The 20875-nt window shown below is 34.6% G+C and overlaps 1 long non-coding RNA gene across 1 annotated transcript in view; it reads right to left on the reverse strand.

Moving 5' to 3' along the window:
• LOC133171528 (uncharacterized) overlaps positions 1-20875 on the reverse strand; it is a 213946-nt gene that overhangs the window by 69546 nt on the left and 123525 nt on the right. The window lies entirely within an intron of this gene.

Below are 20875 nucleotides of genomic sequence, written 5' to 3' on the forward strand. Positions count from 1 at the left end.
CCATTTCACAATTTTAGTACCAGACCTATTAATAATAAACCCACCGATGATTTCAAAACCATACTCGCAATATGGCCTCATTGTGACTTCACTTTAGCGCGAGTTTCTATGCGTGAGTATACAAAAAAAGGCATTCAAATTAATGTTATAGTAGGTTTTTTTTTTTTTTTTTTTTTTTTTAGAAAATCACAGCAAATGTTAATATATCAAAATAATGTGATTTTCTTATGGATTTAAGATATTTCATTAAGGTTGATATCAAACTGCATGCTTTGTAGCGAATAAATGGATTACAAGTTCAAAAAATGTCCAGTTTCAAATGACGTGCAAAAATAAGATCCAGCCGTTTTTCGCGGGGTCAAATTCTCATTTTTTTTTCATCGATTACAAAATTAATTATACGTTCATAATGTGCTAATCCAAACGGGCAGAATGAATGTCAGATTAATTAATTTACTCGGTTAAGGATATCCGATCCTCAGCCAGGAAGGATAACTCTTGAATTTATTATTTTATTTAAAAAGTCTCAAAATGAAGCTTGAAATTGAGATCTTATCATTTTATGCATCTTAATATGATTCAAGGTTCTTTGAAGTCTTAGAAACGGTCTTGTAAAAAGTTGACATTTGTACCCCATAAAAGAAAAAATGAATTCATTTTTAGAGAAATCGAATTTCCTTTAGTCTAGCATTAGATACCACTGCTTATTAGCATGATATGAAATTAGGTGTGATATGTGATGTCTTGTAATGTTAGCTTAAGCTTTTTACACTGTGTATTATATAACAATTGAAGTAAAAAGAAAAACTAAAATACTGTACAAGCATAAAAACGATGCAATTTTCTAAATGCCTGGATACCTATATCTTTCTATCCTAAATTATATTTGTTGATCAATTTTCAATTAGAAAATGCATAACTGGTGTTTTTATTCGCATTTCCTGAAAATGTATTTGAGATTTGATAATTTTTCTCTATATGATATGACTAACTATAACGATGAACTTTGAAGAAATTCCATGGGTAAATTCACGTTACTATGTGAAATCACAGACATTTTTGTGAGTATTTTCAATTACTTTTAAAAAAGCTGATTTTCAGAACCTGAGGAGCGGACTACCTTAATCAATATCTAACATTTAGGAGGTTCAGTATATGTGTCCAATGGACGTTCTTAACACATAATTCGCTTTGTTTGAACCACAGGTACTTGTGGACAGGACCCCCCCCCCCCCCCCCCCCGCGATATTCAACCCCGGGGCTTGATGGACATTTTTTTTTTTTTTTTTTTTTTTACAAATTATATTTATTGCACTTATTCATCATGTGTACCATAGGAAAAAATCGTGAAAACCCCAAAATAATCGTTCCACACAAAAAATGCCTCATTGCATTATAGAGAGAAAGGTATGCCACTCCGGTTTGTTTACGTTGTACCCCCACTGGTCTTTCTGGGTTTAAAAACATATATTTATTTTATTTTAACCTAAAATGTCGGTTCACACTGTCTCTACATATATTTCTATCTTAGTTCATTCTATCGGATTGACTCTGCATCTCGTAAGAATCCCACAATTTCTCCTTAAAGAACATTGCAGTAAGTGCGTTGAAAAATCCTTAGGTAAACGCAACGGAAGTACACCAAGAATGTATAACTTATTACGATAACGTCTGAGAGAGTTTTGGCCCGACGTAATAATCTCTCTCGGTAATATATTCTCTATGCACTTCCGTTGCGTTTACCTAAGGATTTTTCAACTGACTGCTATGCTGTTTAAGGAGAAATTGTGGGATTCGTACTGATGCAAAGTCAATCCGATAGCATGAACTTATAAAAGTAATATAATATAAAAATATAGGTAGAGACTGTGAACCGTTAGGTTAAAATAAATATATGTTTTTAAACCCAGAAAGACCAGTGGGGTTACAACGTAAACAAACCTGAGTGGCATACCTTTCTCTCTTATTATGTATAGTGGGGTATTTTTGTGTGGAACGATTATTTTGGGGTTTTCACGATTTTTTCCTATGGTACACATGGTGAATAAGTGTAATAAATATAATTTGTGAAAAAAAAATGTCCAACACACATCGGGGTTGAATTGGGGGGGGGGGGTCCTGTCCACAAGTACCTGTGATAGCAGTCAGTGCGTTGAAAAATCCTTAGGTAAACGCAACGGAAGTGCATAGAGAATATATTACCTATTATGATAATACCCGAGAGAGATTATTACGTCAGGCCAAAACTCTCTCGGACGTTATCGTAATAAGTTATACATTCTTGGTGTACTTCCGTTGCGTTTACCTAAGGATTTTTCAACGCACTTACTGCAATGTTCTTTAAGGAGAAATTGTGGGATTCTTACGAGATGCAGAGTCAATCCGATAGAATGAACTAAGATAGAAATATATGTAGCGACAGTGTGAACCGACATTTTAGGTTAAAATAAAATAAATATATGTTTTTAAACCCAGAAAGTCCAGTGGGGGTATAACGTAAACAAACCGGAGTGGCATACCTTTCTCTCTTATAATGTATACTAGATGAAATCCCGCGCAAGCGCGGGGAATTGAATTTACACCACTACCGACAGAAAATATATTGTAGTTTCTACTGACAGCCTACAGGCTTATAGAAGGAATACTTTGTTCAAAATCCCACAGGAAGTAAATGTACGCCTCCACCCCCACCCCCTTTTTGTAAAATCTTGAAAAATAACAATATCATTTAATTGACATTTATTGTGAAACCTGTTATACAATGTTATGGATATTGTACTTCAGATGTTCTTATTTCATTTCCGCCAAGGATAAAAAGAGTGAATATAAATAATATTTGATATTTGATAAATTGATTTTTTTGGGGGGGGGGGGTCATAGGTACTTGGGTCTTGGTTTATAAATATGTATGTACCTTATTGATATGTAAAAAATGTACTTTACCTTTTTTACATATCAATAAGGTACCCGGTACATACATATTTATATACCAAGACCCAAGTACCTGTGTAAAAATTAGCTGTTTAACGCCCTATGAATAGGCCGAGTATTTGATACAAAAGACTGCATTCAGAAAACAAAACTGAAATGTATTGATTAAAGCACAAAATGTAACAGCTCTAATTATATTTGAACAATACCTTATTCATTAATTTTCTTTTTTCATGTAAGCAAGTTTATTACGAAGTACAAATTGTACTTCGGGTTCGTTGCCACGATGCTCTCAGTAAGGAAAATACAAATTTTACCGATAAATTTATTAGAAAAACCTACTACATATATGTAATAGTCTTTCGATATATAAATATATTCACAACTTATAGTGTTATCAATGATTTACCATTACTTCAATGACCATTCACACAAAAGCTTTTTTTATGTTCATGCAGCTACATGTACAATCGCCTCGTTTTTCTTTTTAACATCGGGCTCGATGCTACATGATGTTCTAGAAGCTTCCGTCAATATTAAGATTGGCGAATGATAAAAATGATTTGCACATTTCCCTTTTTAATTGGTTATCACAACTTATTTCTTTTATATCATTTAAATCAAGTTTTGATTGAATAATAAAGTGATAACGTTTTATGAAATAAATAAACGATTGCTTGTTGTCAGTTTCATTAAAAACTGCGAGTAACTTAGATCCGCCAACCGGAAACGCCACCGTACTCACGTTTTTGCTATTTCATGGCTGTTTATAGAAAATAAAAGTAGACTTTTTATTTAATGTGCGACACTTACTATGCGAGTGAAATCTAAATATAGTTTACGGACATCATCTTGTATATAGTGTATTGTCAGAGGAGTAAGTAAGAACTCTGGTGCATCCGTTTCGGAGTTTATTTGTAAAATTTATTAATTTATAAGTATAGAATAATGAGGCATTTTTTGTGTGGAACGATTATTTTGGGGTTTTCACGATTTTTTCCTATGGTACACATGATGAATAAGTGCAATAAGTATAATTTGTATTAAAAAAAAAAAAATGTCCATCAAGCCCCGGGGTTGAATATCGCGGGGGTGGGGGGTTCCTGTCCACAAGTACCTGTGTTTAAGAGAGGTCTGACTAATTTTAAAACAATTGTTATCATATACAAATCGAAAGTGTCCCTTTTCATTTCTTTAATTTCAAGTAGTCTGTGATTTTTTTACTCATATTTCAAGTACAGAGATAGCAGTAGGGCACCAGTCAAGCATGACGTCAATACTTCCGTACCGCTATTAAAGCGTATCGCTAAACGTTTGGTCAAAAATATTTATTTAGCTAATGTGCGAAGTTTTATTCCATTTCATTTAATGGAACTCATGTTGATTCTAAAATGAACATTTGTTGCTACGGAGCACACTTAACAGTATTGTAAGGTCAAAAACATAACGTAATTAGTTTCTCAAAAATATATGTTTGCCAAGTAAGCGGAAGAATTTTGTAAGATTTTGTTACAATGCTAAAAATGTGTGTAATTTTGTACAGAATGACATAGAAAACAACACAAAGTTTCAGATCTAAGTACCAAAGAAAACTTACGATTTCTTTATATTTGAGGGATTTATTATTTATGTTATTTCTATTTCAGAATCAGTCAAAAAATAGACAACAACCCAACATCAAATTTTTTGTTTTTATTATTTATCCTTAATATGTAAATTTTTCATTTAGATGCCCCCCTTTTCACTTACAGTGTGTACATGCTTTTTATTGCAGTAAGGTCTAGCGCTGGAAAATTCTAGCATTTGGAAAAAAAATGTACCAAAAAGTTAGAGAAAGGTCCAACCAGCATTTGAAAAAAATATACTGACAAGTTAGAGAAATGTCCACTTAAGTTTGGACATTTGGATTGCTTAGGTTTTTCCCTTGTCAGATTTTTGGGAGGTCACCCTTTTAAAACCGTTGCTACAGGCCTGTATTTGATTTAAATTATATCCCCTCAAAACGGAAGCGTAAAACACCAAGCGCAACGCTTCTGAGATCTTTTAATATCCCTCTTTTTCATCACAGTAGTTAATGTATGGGCTTTTTACAAACGTACACTATACATAGGTACATCTTTCTTTGTTATAAATACTCAAGTGTAGAGCTACAGTCTCGTTAGAGACTTCTGGTTGCTAATTGTAAATGGTGTTTAATAAAAATATTGAGGCAAAAGCTACATAATCGGTGGTATATACCTCAACGTGTCTTCTGACATTTAGAGATGATTATAATAGCAAGTACTCCAGTGGGAATACATGCTGTGATCCCTGATGTAATTGATATTTGTTTATTAGCACTCTATTTATTAAAATTTAATCCGTTTTTTTATGCTTTTGGAGTGTTTGTCAACATTGTAAGTGTGAAGGTCTAGAATTATTGTTACAACCAATCCATGAATATGATCCAATGATCTAGGTGGGCCGTGAACTGGATTTAAGAAAAACTCTCATACCACATAGAAAATCAAAGTATTAATTCAAAACTTTCACAAACCAAGTTTTTTTAATCCTTTTAAGACACTTTAAGACTTTTTCTATCAAAGAAAATATTTATTTAATTGTTTTTTTTTTTAAAGTGGATGCTTTGGCATACAAGTATACATGGCACATGTAGCTTCGCCAGTGGTAGGATTTTTTTCATATTTGTTTTTTGCCTGTTCCTTTACCCTAGTTCTAATCCTAATGCTAGCTGTAACCCTAACCCCAAATACTAACCCTAATCTCCAACTCCAACCTTAACTCCAACCCTAACTCTAGCCCAAGCTCTTTAAATCCTAACTCTGTAATCGTAAGCCTAACTCCAACTCTAATCCTAGCCAAAAATCCTAAACTTATCCCTAACCACAGCTTTAAATATAACACAAACCCCAACTCAACCTTGCTCTAACCCTAACCCTTACTCAAAACCTGATTCACCCCCCTTTTTTTTGGGGGGGGGGTTACTTTTACTAACCTTTTTGGCACAAGCCTCCACTTGTCTTATATCCTAAAGGGAGATTAGACTAGCTTATATGTTTTTGAACCATGTGTAGGCTTGCAAACAAACAGATGTAAATTCACATATTTGTCCATTGCTCATGCTCAAGGATATTACTATATGATTGAATAATTCCCATCTCTCTGATTGGCTGAGATCCAACAATGTTAGAAAAATACCAAGTTATTTGAGCTGCACGTGATCTTCCAGGTCAATATAAGGAATTATTTATTCTACATTGGACCAAAAATAGATAGGGAAATTCCAAATTGTTGCAAATAGTTTTGGAAAGTAATTACACTTGCACCTTACATCCACTCATATGAACATAACATTAAGGCACATAGATTCTTGGATGAGGGGTCGGGGGGGGGGATTGTTTGGATTAATTTTGATTTGGGAGAATTCTTTTCCTTTTTTAGGGGGGGGGGGGGGCTAGTTTTCAGGTAAGTTGTCATTGTTTTTCCTTTTAATGCCCCCTTTTTCAAAATCAATCCTATATATGTACCTGACATTTATTTTTTCTACATTGCACCTAAACTAGAATTAAAAATTCCAAAAAAAAAAAATACAACTGTTTTTTTAACCCCGTTTCTCTCATTATGTTCGGCTAGTACTTTAGTAGATGTGAACAAGTAAGATGGCACGGATTGCTTAAAGAGTGTGTGTCATTTAATCATTGAATCATATAATAAAACAATTGTTGCTTTTTTCGGTCAATACGATGATTTAGCCACCTTTGAAGTATAATATTCACCTCGCCCTTCGGGCTCGGTGAATATTGTACTCCTCAGGTGTCTAAATCATCGTATTGACCGAAAAAACCAGCAATAATTGTATGATATTACGGCAGCGTATTTTTTTTAAAAATAATCATATTTCTAATATAATTCACTGTCTCCCCACTTTTTTATTTTAAAAATTTAAAAATCCTTACGTCAATTTATAAAGTAGCTGTCAAGGCCAAAAAATTGTAATCGAATGTGTAATTACTCTACCGTGACCGTTTTTGTCGAAAAACATGAAGTGAGAGTTCCATATGTTTTTTTTTTGGGGGGGGCGCATTTTTATGCCCCCACCATAAAATGGCCGGGACATATAGTATTACCCTGTTCCGTCATTCCATCATCATTCACTTTCCGTTCATTATCATTGCAACAGTTGCACACATTCAACTCAAATTTGCAGGTCAAGTTCGAATTTGGTCATGGTCCGATGATTTTTGACAGAGTTATCCCTCTTGAACTGAAAAAAGAAGAAATTTTCAGTTTCCGCTCTCTAACTTTTGTAGGGATGTATGTATATGGTTGAAATTTCATATGCAGGTATTTTATTAGAAAATACAGGTCAATATTTCGAATATTGGTTATGGTCCAATGATTTTTGACAGAGTTATCCCTCTTGAACTAGAAATTTTCAGTTTCCGCTCTCCAACTTTTGAAGAGATGTCTGCGTAAGGTTGAAAATGCATATGCAGGTATTTTACCATAAAATGTATGCACAAGGTTGAATTTATAGGTCAATTGAATTTAAGGTCAAGATGTATATATAAGATCAAAATTGCATATGCAGGTATTTTACCAGAAAATACAGGTCAAGTTCGATGGTCATGGTCCGATGATTTTTGACAGAGTTGTCCCTCTTATACTTAGAAAAATAAGAAATTTTCCATTTCCGCTCTTTAGCTTTTGTAGGGATGTATTTAAAAGGTTGGAATTGCATATGCAGGTATTTTACCAGAAAATACAGGTCAAGTTCGAATACAAATTTAAAACTAAATATGGCATATGAAATTTTATCTGCCTGCGGGGACATTCGTGTCGTTACGGCACATCTAGTTCAATTTGTTTTTGCTTCCATGTGATCTCTACCTTTCGTTGTTTACAAAAAACTGAAAAAGAAATTGTATAAAATGTGGCGCATATCTGCACAAGAATGTGAAAGAAAAGTTGGGCTAAGCTGGGTGTAGATCACGAGAGGTTCGCTTTCTTTCACTATATGTGTTTATTTTGCTTACAACCTTTAAAAATACCGTCCAAAAGACCAACAAAGCTTACTTGAATTCCTTACAATTGTTAGAAGTAGCTAGATTTTTAACAGAGACCACAAAGTCATCCTAGGGTTAGTCCGGAAATTCACTGGAACTGGAACCGGAACCGGAAGTGTAAATCTTCATCCATGACCAAGAGATAGTGTGACTACACATCAACAGGACTCCTACATAAAAATTACTGTTGTGGAAGGAACCTAACCGCATGTGCAACTACACGACACACTTTGAAAAGTCTGTCTCTTCAGTGACCAAACCGCGGAACAAACTGGAGGAGTATGGAACGCATGTAAGGAGAAAGCAAGGCACAGACAATTTCGGTTAGCCCCTTTGTCATCCACATCTCAACCCTAAAGAGCATGTATTACTATGGGACAGATAGACCGGAGAGTGAGACAGCTTTTCCAGCCACAGAATCTAACTGATCTAGATAGACTCCTCGTCAACACATGAAATAATTATCAATAAAGATTTTTAGGAGCAGATGCCTTGCTGTTAATTCGTTAGAATGAAGGATTAATGCAGTATTGAATGTTGCGAATTTTAAATTCTAGGGTTCCTAAACGTTTCTGCATTTTGTGATAAAGCGTTTCAATAAAATTTGATTGAGTGAAAAAAAGTTTTGTTACTTTTTATCCTATATGCTTAATAATTTATCTTGTCAAAATAATTATACCCCACGCAACTTGTTGCGTGAGGTATAATGTTTTTGACCCGTCCGTCCGTCAGTCAGTCAGTCAATGTGTCAGTCCTGTTTTTGTGTCAGCGCAACTCCTCTTATAAACCGCTGCACAGAATTTGGTCAAACTCTGCAGATATTTAGGACACAATGTGTAGATGTGCATATTACCAGAAAATTCCGATTCCTTCATTTTTTCTGGAATTTCGGCACTTTTCAACTTAGATTTTTGGCCATATCTTGAATATAGAGATGAACAGTTTGTTAGTGCAACTCCTCTTAAACTGCTGCACAGAATTTGGTTAAACTTTGCAGATATTTAGTACACAGTGTGTAGATGTGCATATTACCAGGAAATTCCGATTCCATTATTTTTGCCTTAATAGTTTTGCCCATTATTGAAGAAACTTTCCAGCTAGGTAATAAGGAAATCCACTGGAATCAGCTTTTGTAATGAAATTTTATGTGAAATATATTATGACCTTAAAAGACCCCTATTGATTTTGAGATAAAAATATTAATGATTTAACACACATACACACACATATAAAATCTTGGATAGTTCTCACCCCCCCCCCCCTCACCCCTCAAATTGGTGCTTTGCCTTAAATAATTTCATGAGTATGTACAGTATATAAACAAATTCATATGAGTTCATCATAATTTTGTTTCCATCAATTATTTAAATGTGTAAATTGTCATGTGTTGGACATGGACTTACACTCATTAACAAATCGAAATCACTGAGGAATTTAAATAACAGTTTGTCAGCATAACTCCTGCACTGAATTTCCCGAAACTTTGTAGGTATTTCAGACATAATGTATAGATTTGTATATTACCAAGAAATTTTGATTCCATTTCAGCCCAATTAAATTTGTAACATACGAAGATTTGAATGTCCTTATATGCAAGAAGTTTTGATATGAGGATTTTTTGCAAGTAATGCCCCTTTTTGAATTATACTGTGTATTTAAAATGCACTGTGCCATTCATTACGTGTTGCATTGTCGAGTTTTGGGGGAGCGTGGGGTATGTGAGCTTGCTCACTTTTTCTTTCATTTAATATAAAATCAGTGTTTAGCAAAAACTTGCCTGGGAACTTAGAAATTTTGATTAGTATATTTTTACATATCGGATATCAATATGTTCTAAAATAAGATGCAGAAATTTACTTATACATAATGATATTTTTCAGAAAATATTTTTGTCTTGACATGAAATGAATGCATGACGAACAATAATATTGCAAATAAAAAGAAGCTGAGATTATTTTGATTTTGATTTTATAATTGAATGATTTCCAAATTATTATTAATACAGTTTTAGTTTGTGCGAAACAGTAGTCTAAAACACTGCTACGGTCTCAATTCAATTTCTATTAAACCCAATATTCATCTTATTTAAAACAAATACATTTTAACTTTCACCTAAAGAATGAAGAACGCAAACGATGGGCATACAGAGAGCTCAAAAAGTGGGCGCAGTTAAAAGTTACTTGTACCAGAGGACCAATGAGAGGAAAACAAGTTGGTAATTAGCACCGCCTACTACGAGGTGTCAAGCCACGGTCCGTATATATCGAGTGGGGTCTGTCAGCTAACATCAGCAACTGTACTCGGCAGTGCTGGTACCGGACATCCATGACTGTACCTGCTCACTAATATCAAAAACGGAATGTCAGAGCAAGATTATCCGGATTGTTCAACATATTAAACTATATGTTGTTAATTAAGTATGGATTGTTTTTTAATGAAAAATACGAAATGTGTTAATATGGAGGAAAGAAAATTTCTGATTTTAAATAAATCTACTTTATGGAAGACTGTAATCGCCAAAACGGTAACGATAACTGGCTTAGTGAATATATCGCGGAAAATATATGTAAACTTGACTATGCCTACATTTTGTATATCTATGACTGTATCCTGTGCCTGATATACAACATCTGCGACTGTACCTGTGCCGTACATACACACTACCACTGACTCAACCCGCGCTTGATTAATAACATCCACAACAAAAAATTCTGTGGATTTTCTCCGATTTAGATTTAAACTGAATTCAATCAAAGCGCAATTAACGCTAATCTTTATATTACCCATGACAGTGATACCGAGACAAAAGATGTCAGCAGTGATTAGGGAAAGATCCAAAACTTTTACAGATTTAAATTTAAAGCTTTATGTTTAGAAAACAATATGATCCAGGTCTTTATTTATTTTTTTTTTTTGGGGGGGGGGGGGGGCTGGGGGCATGATTTCAATATCCTATGTGCTCAATAATAATGATAAATTTAAAAATGATACATGCTAGTATAATTATAGAAAATTTACGAGTAAATAATAAACAAAGTAAAATAAAAAAGGAAATTAAAATAAATATCGCAATTAATTTGTAATCCTTAATTTTATGTTAGAAAGTATAAGTACGTCACAATATTATTAATATTATTAATTATTATTTCATTGATCACGCAAGTGGTGTCAATGAAAAACACAGGTTTTATTTCCCATAAATATACATTTGTATGTCTTACGATATATACGGGTGGAATGGGCTGATCCACCCGTTTTCAATGTGTTATATATAAACCTCTCAAGTGCACCCCAGGAAGTAGCCTCCTATGCCCTGAAAAAGAATAGTTCCTGACAAAACACCTTTATTTATTTACAAAGTACATAAAATTTACTAGGCACGGGCATCAAAGTTGTAAAAATAGGCTGGAAGAACATCCCCCCCCCCAAAAAAAAAATTCTCAAAAGAAATAAAAATTAATTTTATATGCATGGAACAATTAACATCTTGACTGGTCGATAACCGTGGTGTGATACCTGAAATATACAGGTATGGTATTAAAATAATTGATCATATTAAAGGAAATTTATGCTAAAATTATCGATAACATCCAAAGTAAATATTTGTATAAGTAAATATTTTTATTAGATCCACCTCTCTAAGATTCTGCTGTACTGTCCAGACAACTCTAGAAATTTTACACCATGACTGTACCGGTGTCTGATTGACAACATCCACGACTGTACCTGTCCAGTACACACACTTTATTCTACATCCATGACTGTACTTGTGCCTTATAAACAACATCCATGACTGTACCTGTGTCTTATAAACAACATCCACGACTGTACCTGTGCCTTATAAACAACATCCATGACTGTACCTGTGCCTTATAAACAACATCCACGACTGTACCTGTGCAGTACACACACTTTATTCTACATCCAACACTGTACTTGTGCCTTATAAACAACATCCCTGATTGTACCTGTGCAGTATACACATCTAACTCTACATCCATGACTGTGCCTGTGCCTTATAAACAACATCCACGACTGTACCTGCGCAGTATACACATCTTACTCTACATCCATGACTGTACCTGTGCCTTATAAACAACATCCACGACTGTACCTGTCCAATATATACACACAATTTTTTCTACATCCCTGACTGTACCTGTGCCTTATAAACAACATCCACGACTGTACCTGTCCAGTAAACACACTTTATTCTACATCCATGACTGTATACCTGTGCCTTATAAACAACATCCACGACTGTACCTGTGCAGTATACACATCTTACTCTACATCCATGACTGTACTTGTGCCTTATAAACAACATCCACGACTGTACCTGTGCATATATACATACTTTATTCTACATCCCTGACTGTACCCGTGCCTTATAAACAACATCCACGACTGTACTTGTGCCTTATAAACAACATCCATGACTGTACCTGTGCCTTATAAACAATATCCATGACTGTACCTGTGCCTTATAAACAACATCCACGACTGTACCTGTCCAGTATACACACTTTATTCTACATCCATGACTGTACCTGTGCCTTATAAACAACATCCACAACTGTACCTGTGTATGACACACACTACATCTATGACTGTATCTATGCCTTATAATCAAGATTTACACACAATAAACTTCTCAGGGTTTAAGAGGTACGTATTGTATACTGTATTTGGACCATCCTTCCATAAAAAATCTAAACAATTTTATTTTACTCACAAATTTTGATCTTTAAGTGTGTCATTGCCTCTTAAAATTTGACCATGAAAATCAATTAGAATCAAGTTCGAGACACGAATAATCATGAGTGTACAGGTGGAAAACTCAAAGCTATAAGTCAACTCATAGCTAATTACTATTATTAATTTTAATTAATTTTAATAAACATTTGTCGTATACGTTTGACGTATAATCAGTTGTAAACTATGATAATAATACCCCGCAACGTTGGGATTGGCACAGAAGAAGGTGTAAAAATGTTTTCATAGTTGAAAACATTTTAGGATGGAATAGTGCATTTTATCGTGTTAACAAAGAAAGACCTATTGAAAATAATTATTGCAGTTCATGTAATACTACATTATCTACACTTCACAATTCAATGTTTAAATGGCATTCAAAAGAATTAAGAAATAAGCCAATGATGAAACATGACATAAACAGGAGAGGAAAATGAGGAAAAAGTTCGATTTTTTTTCATGTGCTTAAGAGCCCTCTATACACTGCACACTAAAGAGTTCTAATTTTGTGGTACATTTATGCAAAGAGAGTAATTAATCTGCCCTTTCATCAAGAATAAGCATTCTGAGAGTATTGCATTAGCAATACTAGTCCCCTACCGGCAAGTGTAATCTGGTTCCCGTTAAAAATTGAAAATGCCATAATTCCTTCAAAAATCAATGAAGCAGAACGAAATAAAAACTTCATCTATAACTCATCATGGTAAAGTCACATACCAAAAATCAGCTCAATATCTGCAAGCGTCTAGAAAAAAATTGCGGAAAACCCTGAAAAAATGAAAAGGTCGTAATTCCGTCAAAAAGCACTGAAGCGTAACGAAATGCAAACTTGATCTGTAACTCATCAAGATACACTCACATGCCGAAAATCAGCTCAATATCTGCAAGCGTTTAGAAAAAAGTGCGGAAAAACCAAGTGGGAAAGACTGACAGACCGACAGACGGACGGACAGACTCAGAGGAAACCTATCGTCCCATCCGGTTTCTATAAACAACTAATAAAATAAATTGAAACCGGAGGGGACGATAGGTTTCCTCTGAGTCTGTCCGTCCGTCTGTCTGTCCGCCTAGCTGTCCCTCTTTCACTCTGTCCCACTTGGTTTTCCGCATTTTTTTCTAAACGCTTGCAGATAAGCTGATTTTGATATGTTAGTGTGTATTGATGAGTTACAGATCAAGTTTTTAATTTCTGCTTCATTGATTTTTGAGGGAATTACAACCTTTTTAATTTTTAAGGGTTTTCCACACTTTTTTAAAAAAACGTTTGCAGATATTGAGTGTTGATGTTTGGTATGTCAGTGTATCCTGATGAGTTATAGATCAAGTTTGCATTATGTTCCGCTTCAATGATTTTTTGACAGAATTACAGCATTTTCAATTTTTAATGGGAACCAGATTACACTTTCCGGTAGGGGACTAGTATTGCTAATGCAGAAGGCTTGTCTCAATAGCTTTAATACGCATGCTTGAATAAACCATATGATAGCAAGAATGATAGTAAAATTCTGCCACCTATCGCAGAGTTAATTTAGAAAGTTAACATATTGGAATGATTTTTTTATATTTATATACCGAATATTTATGTGAATTTTATCAGAAAACATAACTTATTTGGGAAAACAAAGAGAGATAAGTTTATAATTTTGGTAAAACTTCATCTCTATAGAAATCAACGGAAAATATTTTTATCCCCCCCCCCCTCACTGAAACAACAATTCCTTTTTCAAGTACTATGAATTGTTATTTCACAACTTCAAATTTATACCAATTGTTTTTTGTTTCAGGGGAGTGAGTTATTTGGGGGTGGGGTGGGGGGGGGTGAGGGTGTAGAACATATGTTTACAGAATAAAAGCAGCAAAATTAGTCATTTTATTGCCAATGAATCTAATATGTCAGTTGACTTTTACATAAGTTAAACATACGGAGAGATTTGATGGTTATTTATCCATTTCCATGAGTATTTGAAAATCTGGTTCACTCGTTATGTTTAAAACCCGATTTCAATTTATAAAATTGTCTAACCCTTCCCCCTCTTTATGAGAAGAGTTTTAAATGAGCAGTTAACTTTTTGACACTGATTTTAAAATAATTAATCCATTACTTATAAACTCTTCTACAATAATAATAAAACTTGGCAGAGGTTGTGAAGGCGAGGATGGAGTATATCGAAAGAAGGAGTATTTCCTCTTAAAAACAAAAGTCTAAATCCCACGCTTTCTTGCAGGCATATGATTCATATTTTTTGACGGGGTGGGGGTTGCATTGGGGGTGGGGGTTCGGGTCACAAACGAAAAAGAACAAACCATAAGTAGAGCCTTGAATAACTTTTCTTGGATGTTGTTAATAAAGCAAGATGCAGTCATGGAAGTAGAATAATGTGTGTGTACTGGACAGGTACAGTCGTGGATCTTGTTTATAAGAAAAGGTACAGTCAGGGATGTAGAATAAAGTGTGTGTACTGCACAGGTACATTCGTGGATGTTGTTTATAAGGCACAGGTACAGTCATGGATGTAGAATAAAGTGTGTGTACTGCATAGGTACAGCCGTGGATGTTGTGTATAAGGCACAGGTACAGTCAGGGATGTAGAATAAAGTGTGTGTACTGCACAGGTACAGTCATGGATGTTGTTTATAAGGCACAGGTACAGTCATGGATGTTGTTTATAAGGTACAGGTACAGTCGTGGATGTTGTTTATAAGGCACAGGTACAGTCATGGATGTAGAGTAAGATGTGTATACTGCACAGGTACAGTCGTGGATGTTGTTTATAAGGCACAAGTACAGTCATGGATGTAGAATAAAGTTTGTGTACTGCACAGGTACAGTCATGGATGTTGTTTATAAGGCACAGGTACAGTCAGGGATGTAGAATAAAGTGTGTGTACTGCACAGGTACAGTCATGGATGTTGTTTATAAGCACAGGTACAGTCATGGATGCAGAGTAAGATGTGTATACTGCACAGGTACAGTCAGGGATGTTGTTTATAAGACACAGGTACAGTCATGGATGTAGAATAAAGTGTGTGTACTGGACAAGTACAGTCATGGATGTTGTTTATAAGGCACAGGTACAGTAAGGGATATTGTTTATAAGGCACAGGTACAGTCATGGATGCTGTTTATAAGGCACAGGTACAGTCATGGATGTTGTTTATAAGCACTGGTACAGTCATAGATGTAGAATAAAGTGTGTGCACTGGACAGGTACAGTCATGGATGTTGTTTATAAGGCACAGATACAGTCATGGATGTTGTTTATAAGGCACAGGTACAGTCATGGATGCTGTTTAAAAGGCACAGGTACAGTCAAGGATGTTGTTTATAAGGCACAGGTACAGTCAGGGATGTTGTTTATAAGACACAGGTACAGTCAGGGATGTTGTTTATAAGGCACAGGTACAGTCAGGGATGTTGTTTATAGGGCACAGGTACAGTCATGGATGCTGTTTATAAGGCACAGGTACAGTCATGGATGTTGTTTATGAGCACTGGTACAGTCATGGATGTTGTTTATAAGCACTGGTACAGTCATGGATGTAGAATAAAGTGTGTTTACTGGACAGGTACAGTCATGGATGTTGTTTATAAGGCACAGGTACAGTCAGGGATGTTGTTTATAAGGCACAGGTACAGTCAGGGATGTAGAGTAAGATGTGTATACTGCACAGGTACAGTCGTGGATCTTGTTTATAAGGCACAGGTACAGTCATGGATGTAGATTTAGATGTGTATACTGCACAGGTACAGTCGTGGATGTTGTTTATAACTCACAAGTACAGTCATGGATGTAAAATAAAGTGTGTGTACTGGACAGCTAAAGTCGTTGATGTTGTTTATAAGGCACAGGTACAGTCATGGATGTAGAGTAAGATGTGTATACACCACAGGTACTGTCGTGGATGATGTTTATAAGGCACAAGTACAGTCATGGATGTAGAATAAAGTGTGTATACTGGACAGGTACAGTCGTAGATATTATTTATAAGACATAGGTACAGTCAATGATGTAGAAAAAAGTGTGTGTACTGGACAGGTACAGTTATGGATGTTGTTTATAAGGCACAGGTACAGTCAGGGATGTAGAGTAAGATGTGTATACTGCCCAGGTACACTCAGGGATGTTGTTTATAAGGCACAGGTACAGTCAGGGATGTAGAATAAAGTGTATGTACTGGACAGGTACAGTCATGGATGTTGTTTATAAGACACAGGTACAGTCAGGGATGTAGAATAAAGTGTGTGTACTGGACAGGTACAGTCATGGATGTTGTTTATAAGACACAGGTACAGTCAGGGATGTTGTTTATAAGGCACAGGTACAGTCAGGGATGTTGTTTATAAGGCACAGGTACAGTCAGGGATGTTGTTTAAAAGGCACAGGTACAGTCATGGATGTTGTTTATAAGCACTGGTACAGTCATGGATGTAGAATAAAGTGTGTGTACTGGACAGGTACAGTCGTGGATGTTGTCAATCAGACACCGGTACAGTCATGGTGTAAAATTTCTAGAGTTGTCTGGACAGTACAGCAGAATCTTAGAGAGGTGGATCTAATAAAAATATTTACTTATACAAATATTTTCTTCGGATGTTTTCGATAATTATAGCATTAATTTCCTTTAATATGATCAATTATTTTAATACCATACCCTACATATTTCAGGTATCACACCACGGTTATCGACCAGTCAAGATGTTAATTGTTCCATGCATATAAAATTAATTTTTATTTCTTTTGAGAATTTTTTTTTTGGGGGGGGGGGGGGTCTTCCAGTCTATTTTTACAACTTTGATGCCTGTGCCTAGTAAATTTTATGTACTTTGTAAATAAATAAAGGTTTTTTTTTGTCAGTATCTATTCTTTTTCATGCAGGGCATAGGAGGCTACTTCCTGGGTTGCACTTGAGATGTTTATATATAACACATTGAAAACGGGTGAATCAGCCCATTCCACCCGTATATATCGTAAGACATATATTTATGGGAAAAACCCTGTGTTTTTCATTGACACCACTTGCGTGATCAATGAAATGGGTGAAATTGATAATATTGTGACGTACTTATACTTTCTAACATAAAATTAAGGATTACAAATTAATTCCAATATTTATTTTAATTTCCTTTTTTATTTTACTTTGTTTATTGTTTACTCATATATTTTCTATAATTATACTAGCATGTTTCATTTTAAATTCATCATTATTATTGAGCACGTAGGATATTGAAATCATGCCCCCAGCCCCCCCCCCCCCCACCCCCCCCCCAAAAAAAAAAAAATTAAAGACCTGGCTCATATTGTACTCTGAACATAAAGCTTTAAACTTAAATCTGTAAAAGTTTTGGATCCTTCCCTAATTACTGCTGACATCGTTTGTCTCGGTATCACTGTCATGGGTAATATAAAGATTAGCGTTAATTGCGCTTTGATTGAATTCAGTCTAAATCTAAATCGGAGAAAATCCACAGAATTTTTTGTTGTGGATGTTATTAATCAAGCGCAGGTTGAGCCAGTGGTAGTGTGTATGTACGGCACAGGTACAGTCGCAGATGTTGTATATCAGGCACAGGATACAGTCATAGATATACAAAATGTACGCTGTAGTAAATGTTACTTTTTAGAGATAATAGCGATTCATGCAATGGATTTAGGCATAGTCAAGTTTACATATATTTTCCGCGATATATTCACTAAGCCAGTTATCGTTACCGTTTTGGCGATTACAGCCTTCCATAAAGTAGATTTATTTAAAATCAGAAATATTAACACATTTCGTATTTTTTCATTAAAAAACAATCCATACTTAATCAACGACATATAGTTTAATACGTTGAACAATCCGGAAAATCTTGCTCTGACATTCCGTTTTTGATATTAGTGAGCAGGTACAGTCATGGATGTCCGGTGTACCAGTGAAAACTGTCGCTAGTGCTCAGAGTCGCTCTAAAAATAGAAATCCCAAGCGGTAGCCTTGCAATTCGTCACTCGTATAATTATACCCAAAGATAGTTATAACCACGTAATATAGATGTTATTGGTGTTTAAAATGAAACATTTTGAAGCAAAAAAAGTTATAACAATCTTGAACAATTCTGTATTATTCAATATTTACTTCAAAAATCCTGAAAATAAGTGTATGGTCATTTCTTAATTGACATCGCGATCGGCATGTGGGCTTCGTTTATCTTCATCTCTTACGTGACCATATGGTGAGAAGTTGGACAATTTGATTAATTCAATTAAATATTTAGACAGTTTATAACCTCTTATTGAAAAAAGGCAACAACAGAATTGTACAAGGAATTATATTTTGAATCGTCGAGATCGGCATCCAACTTTTATTAGGCAATAGGCAACCGCATACGAATCGGCATGTATTATGATTTAAAGTCGATTTATTGTAAGTAAGACAGTGTTTTAAAAGATAAAATAAGAATACTTATCTTTTTCTATTAGCGATAAATTAATTGTAAGCACGAATAAATTTAAATCTTGATCACACAAGTCTAATGCTAATTCGAAACAAAGTTGTGACGCGAATTTCCTCTATTGTGTTTATAATACTGAAAAGCACTGACCTTTTTTCATATAATTTAGGACTACTGGTGATTTTTTTCTAAATAGGTGCTTAAGTGTTTATTAAATTAAAATTCTCTGCAATTAATTATGAATTTAAAGCAGTTTTTCAACATATTTTGTGGATATAGAAAGATTCCCTTCGACTAATTTTCATTAATATATCCTAAATCAGTATCTACATGTATGATAACTGATGATGAATCATTAGATGACCACTTTGTACAAGGATAATAATAACTATCCAACAAAGTTCTGTATGTAAGTTGATAATAGGTGTTTCGACTGAATTAATTTTACATTTCTAAGTAGTCAACATGTCTATAGATTATTCTCTTACATGGATGTAGGCGAAAGCCTGTCCACTTCTCTAAAGAGAATAGTCTATAGATATTTGGCTTTGTTCAGTTATGATATAGGCATGGGAGACATTCAGTAAACTAAATAAGTAGATACAATGTCGGTGAATTATTGTTAGGGTGGGGATGGGGAGTTTAATCTTCTTTACAGTCTGACTCAATTAATAATCTTCAGTCTGGAGTTTATGCATGAACCTCAGAGTCCACACTGAATATATAAACTGAGGAAATATATAACCAGATAATATGTTGTAAAATCAGCTTGCACGTGCACTACAATGCTGGACAAGTCACCCCTAAGACAGCTCTCCTGTAGAACAATTCACATCAACAATCACCTTTTATTCAAAGAACTTGGCCACTGTTTGGACAATTTGCCACCTTCTCGAAGACAACTCGATCGCTTTGTAGCTATTTTATGCTACACTTAAAGCAAAATAGATTACATCATTATATTGTGATTCCTGGATGACCTCCTTTTCATTCTGAAGTTATATGTCAAGACTACATCTTATGAATAATGGATTTGATGAACATTTGATATCCAGACCAATATTGTTTATTTAAAACAGCTTAATTTAACAAAGCGACATTTTGATTGTAAAATTTCTGTTAGAAACATGGTGCTTAAGATGATATTTTATTACAACCAATGTCTTAAAAGTAGAAATCAAAGGCAGGAAAAAAAAAGTAAAAGAAAGGGCACAAAATGAATACAGATACAATAAATAAATCCTCCCTGAAAATGTAAAATGTTAATAATTAAATGATTCGATGTAGTCTCTCCTCCCATAAATTGTTAAATCTGATGCACTTAATCAAACTGATGATGGGAGTCATTATCCAGTAGTTTAACTGTAGTGTTATTCCTAATAATAATTAAATAATTTTTTTTTTCACTACAACATTTGTTTGTATTCTTAGTACCTGTATTTAAGATTACAGGGGTATATTGATTAAAATGAGATTATCTTTATGAGGTAGTAACATTTTTGAAAATTCTCTCCTCATATCAATCCATACTTAGATGAATGCAAGAGTATTTTATGTCAGATTGATATTTAAAGATAGAGAATTTTGTCCAATTAGGAATTGAACACCTTAATTAATTAAAGCTTCTTATGTCTTATTTGTCTCAGTTCACCCAGCTGAAAATGAGTACCGGTATACTGAGAGTTGAAGTAA

Source organism: Saccostrea echinata, unplaced genomic scaffold (assembly GCF_033153115.1).
Source record: "Saccostrea echinata isolate AGI-Se365-2 ecotype Australia unplaced genomic scaffold, CSIRO_AGI_Sech_v1 ptg000054l, whole genome shotgun sequence".
In the NCBI taxonomy this organism is placed as follows: Eukaryota; Metazoa; Mollusca; class Bivalvia; order Ostreida; family Ostreidae; genus Saccostrea; species Saccostrea echinata.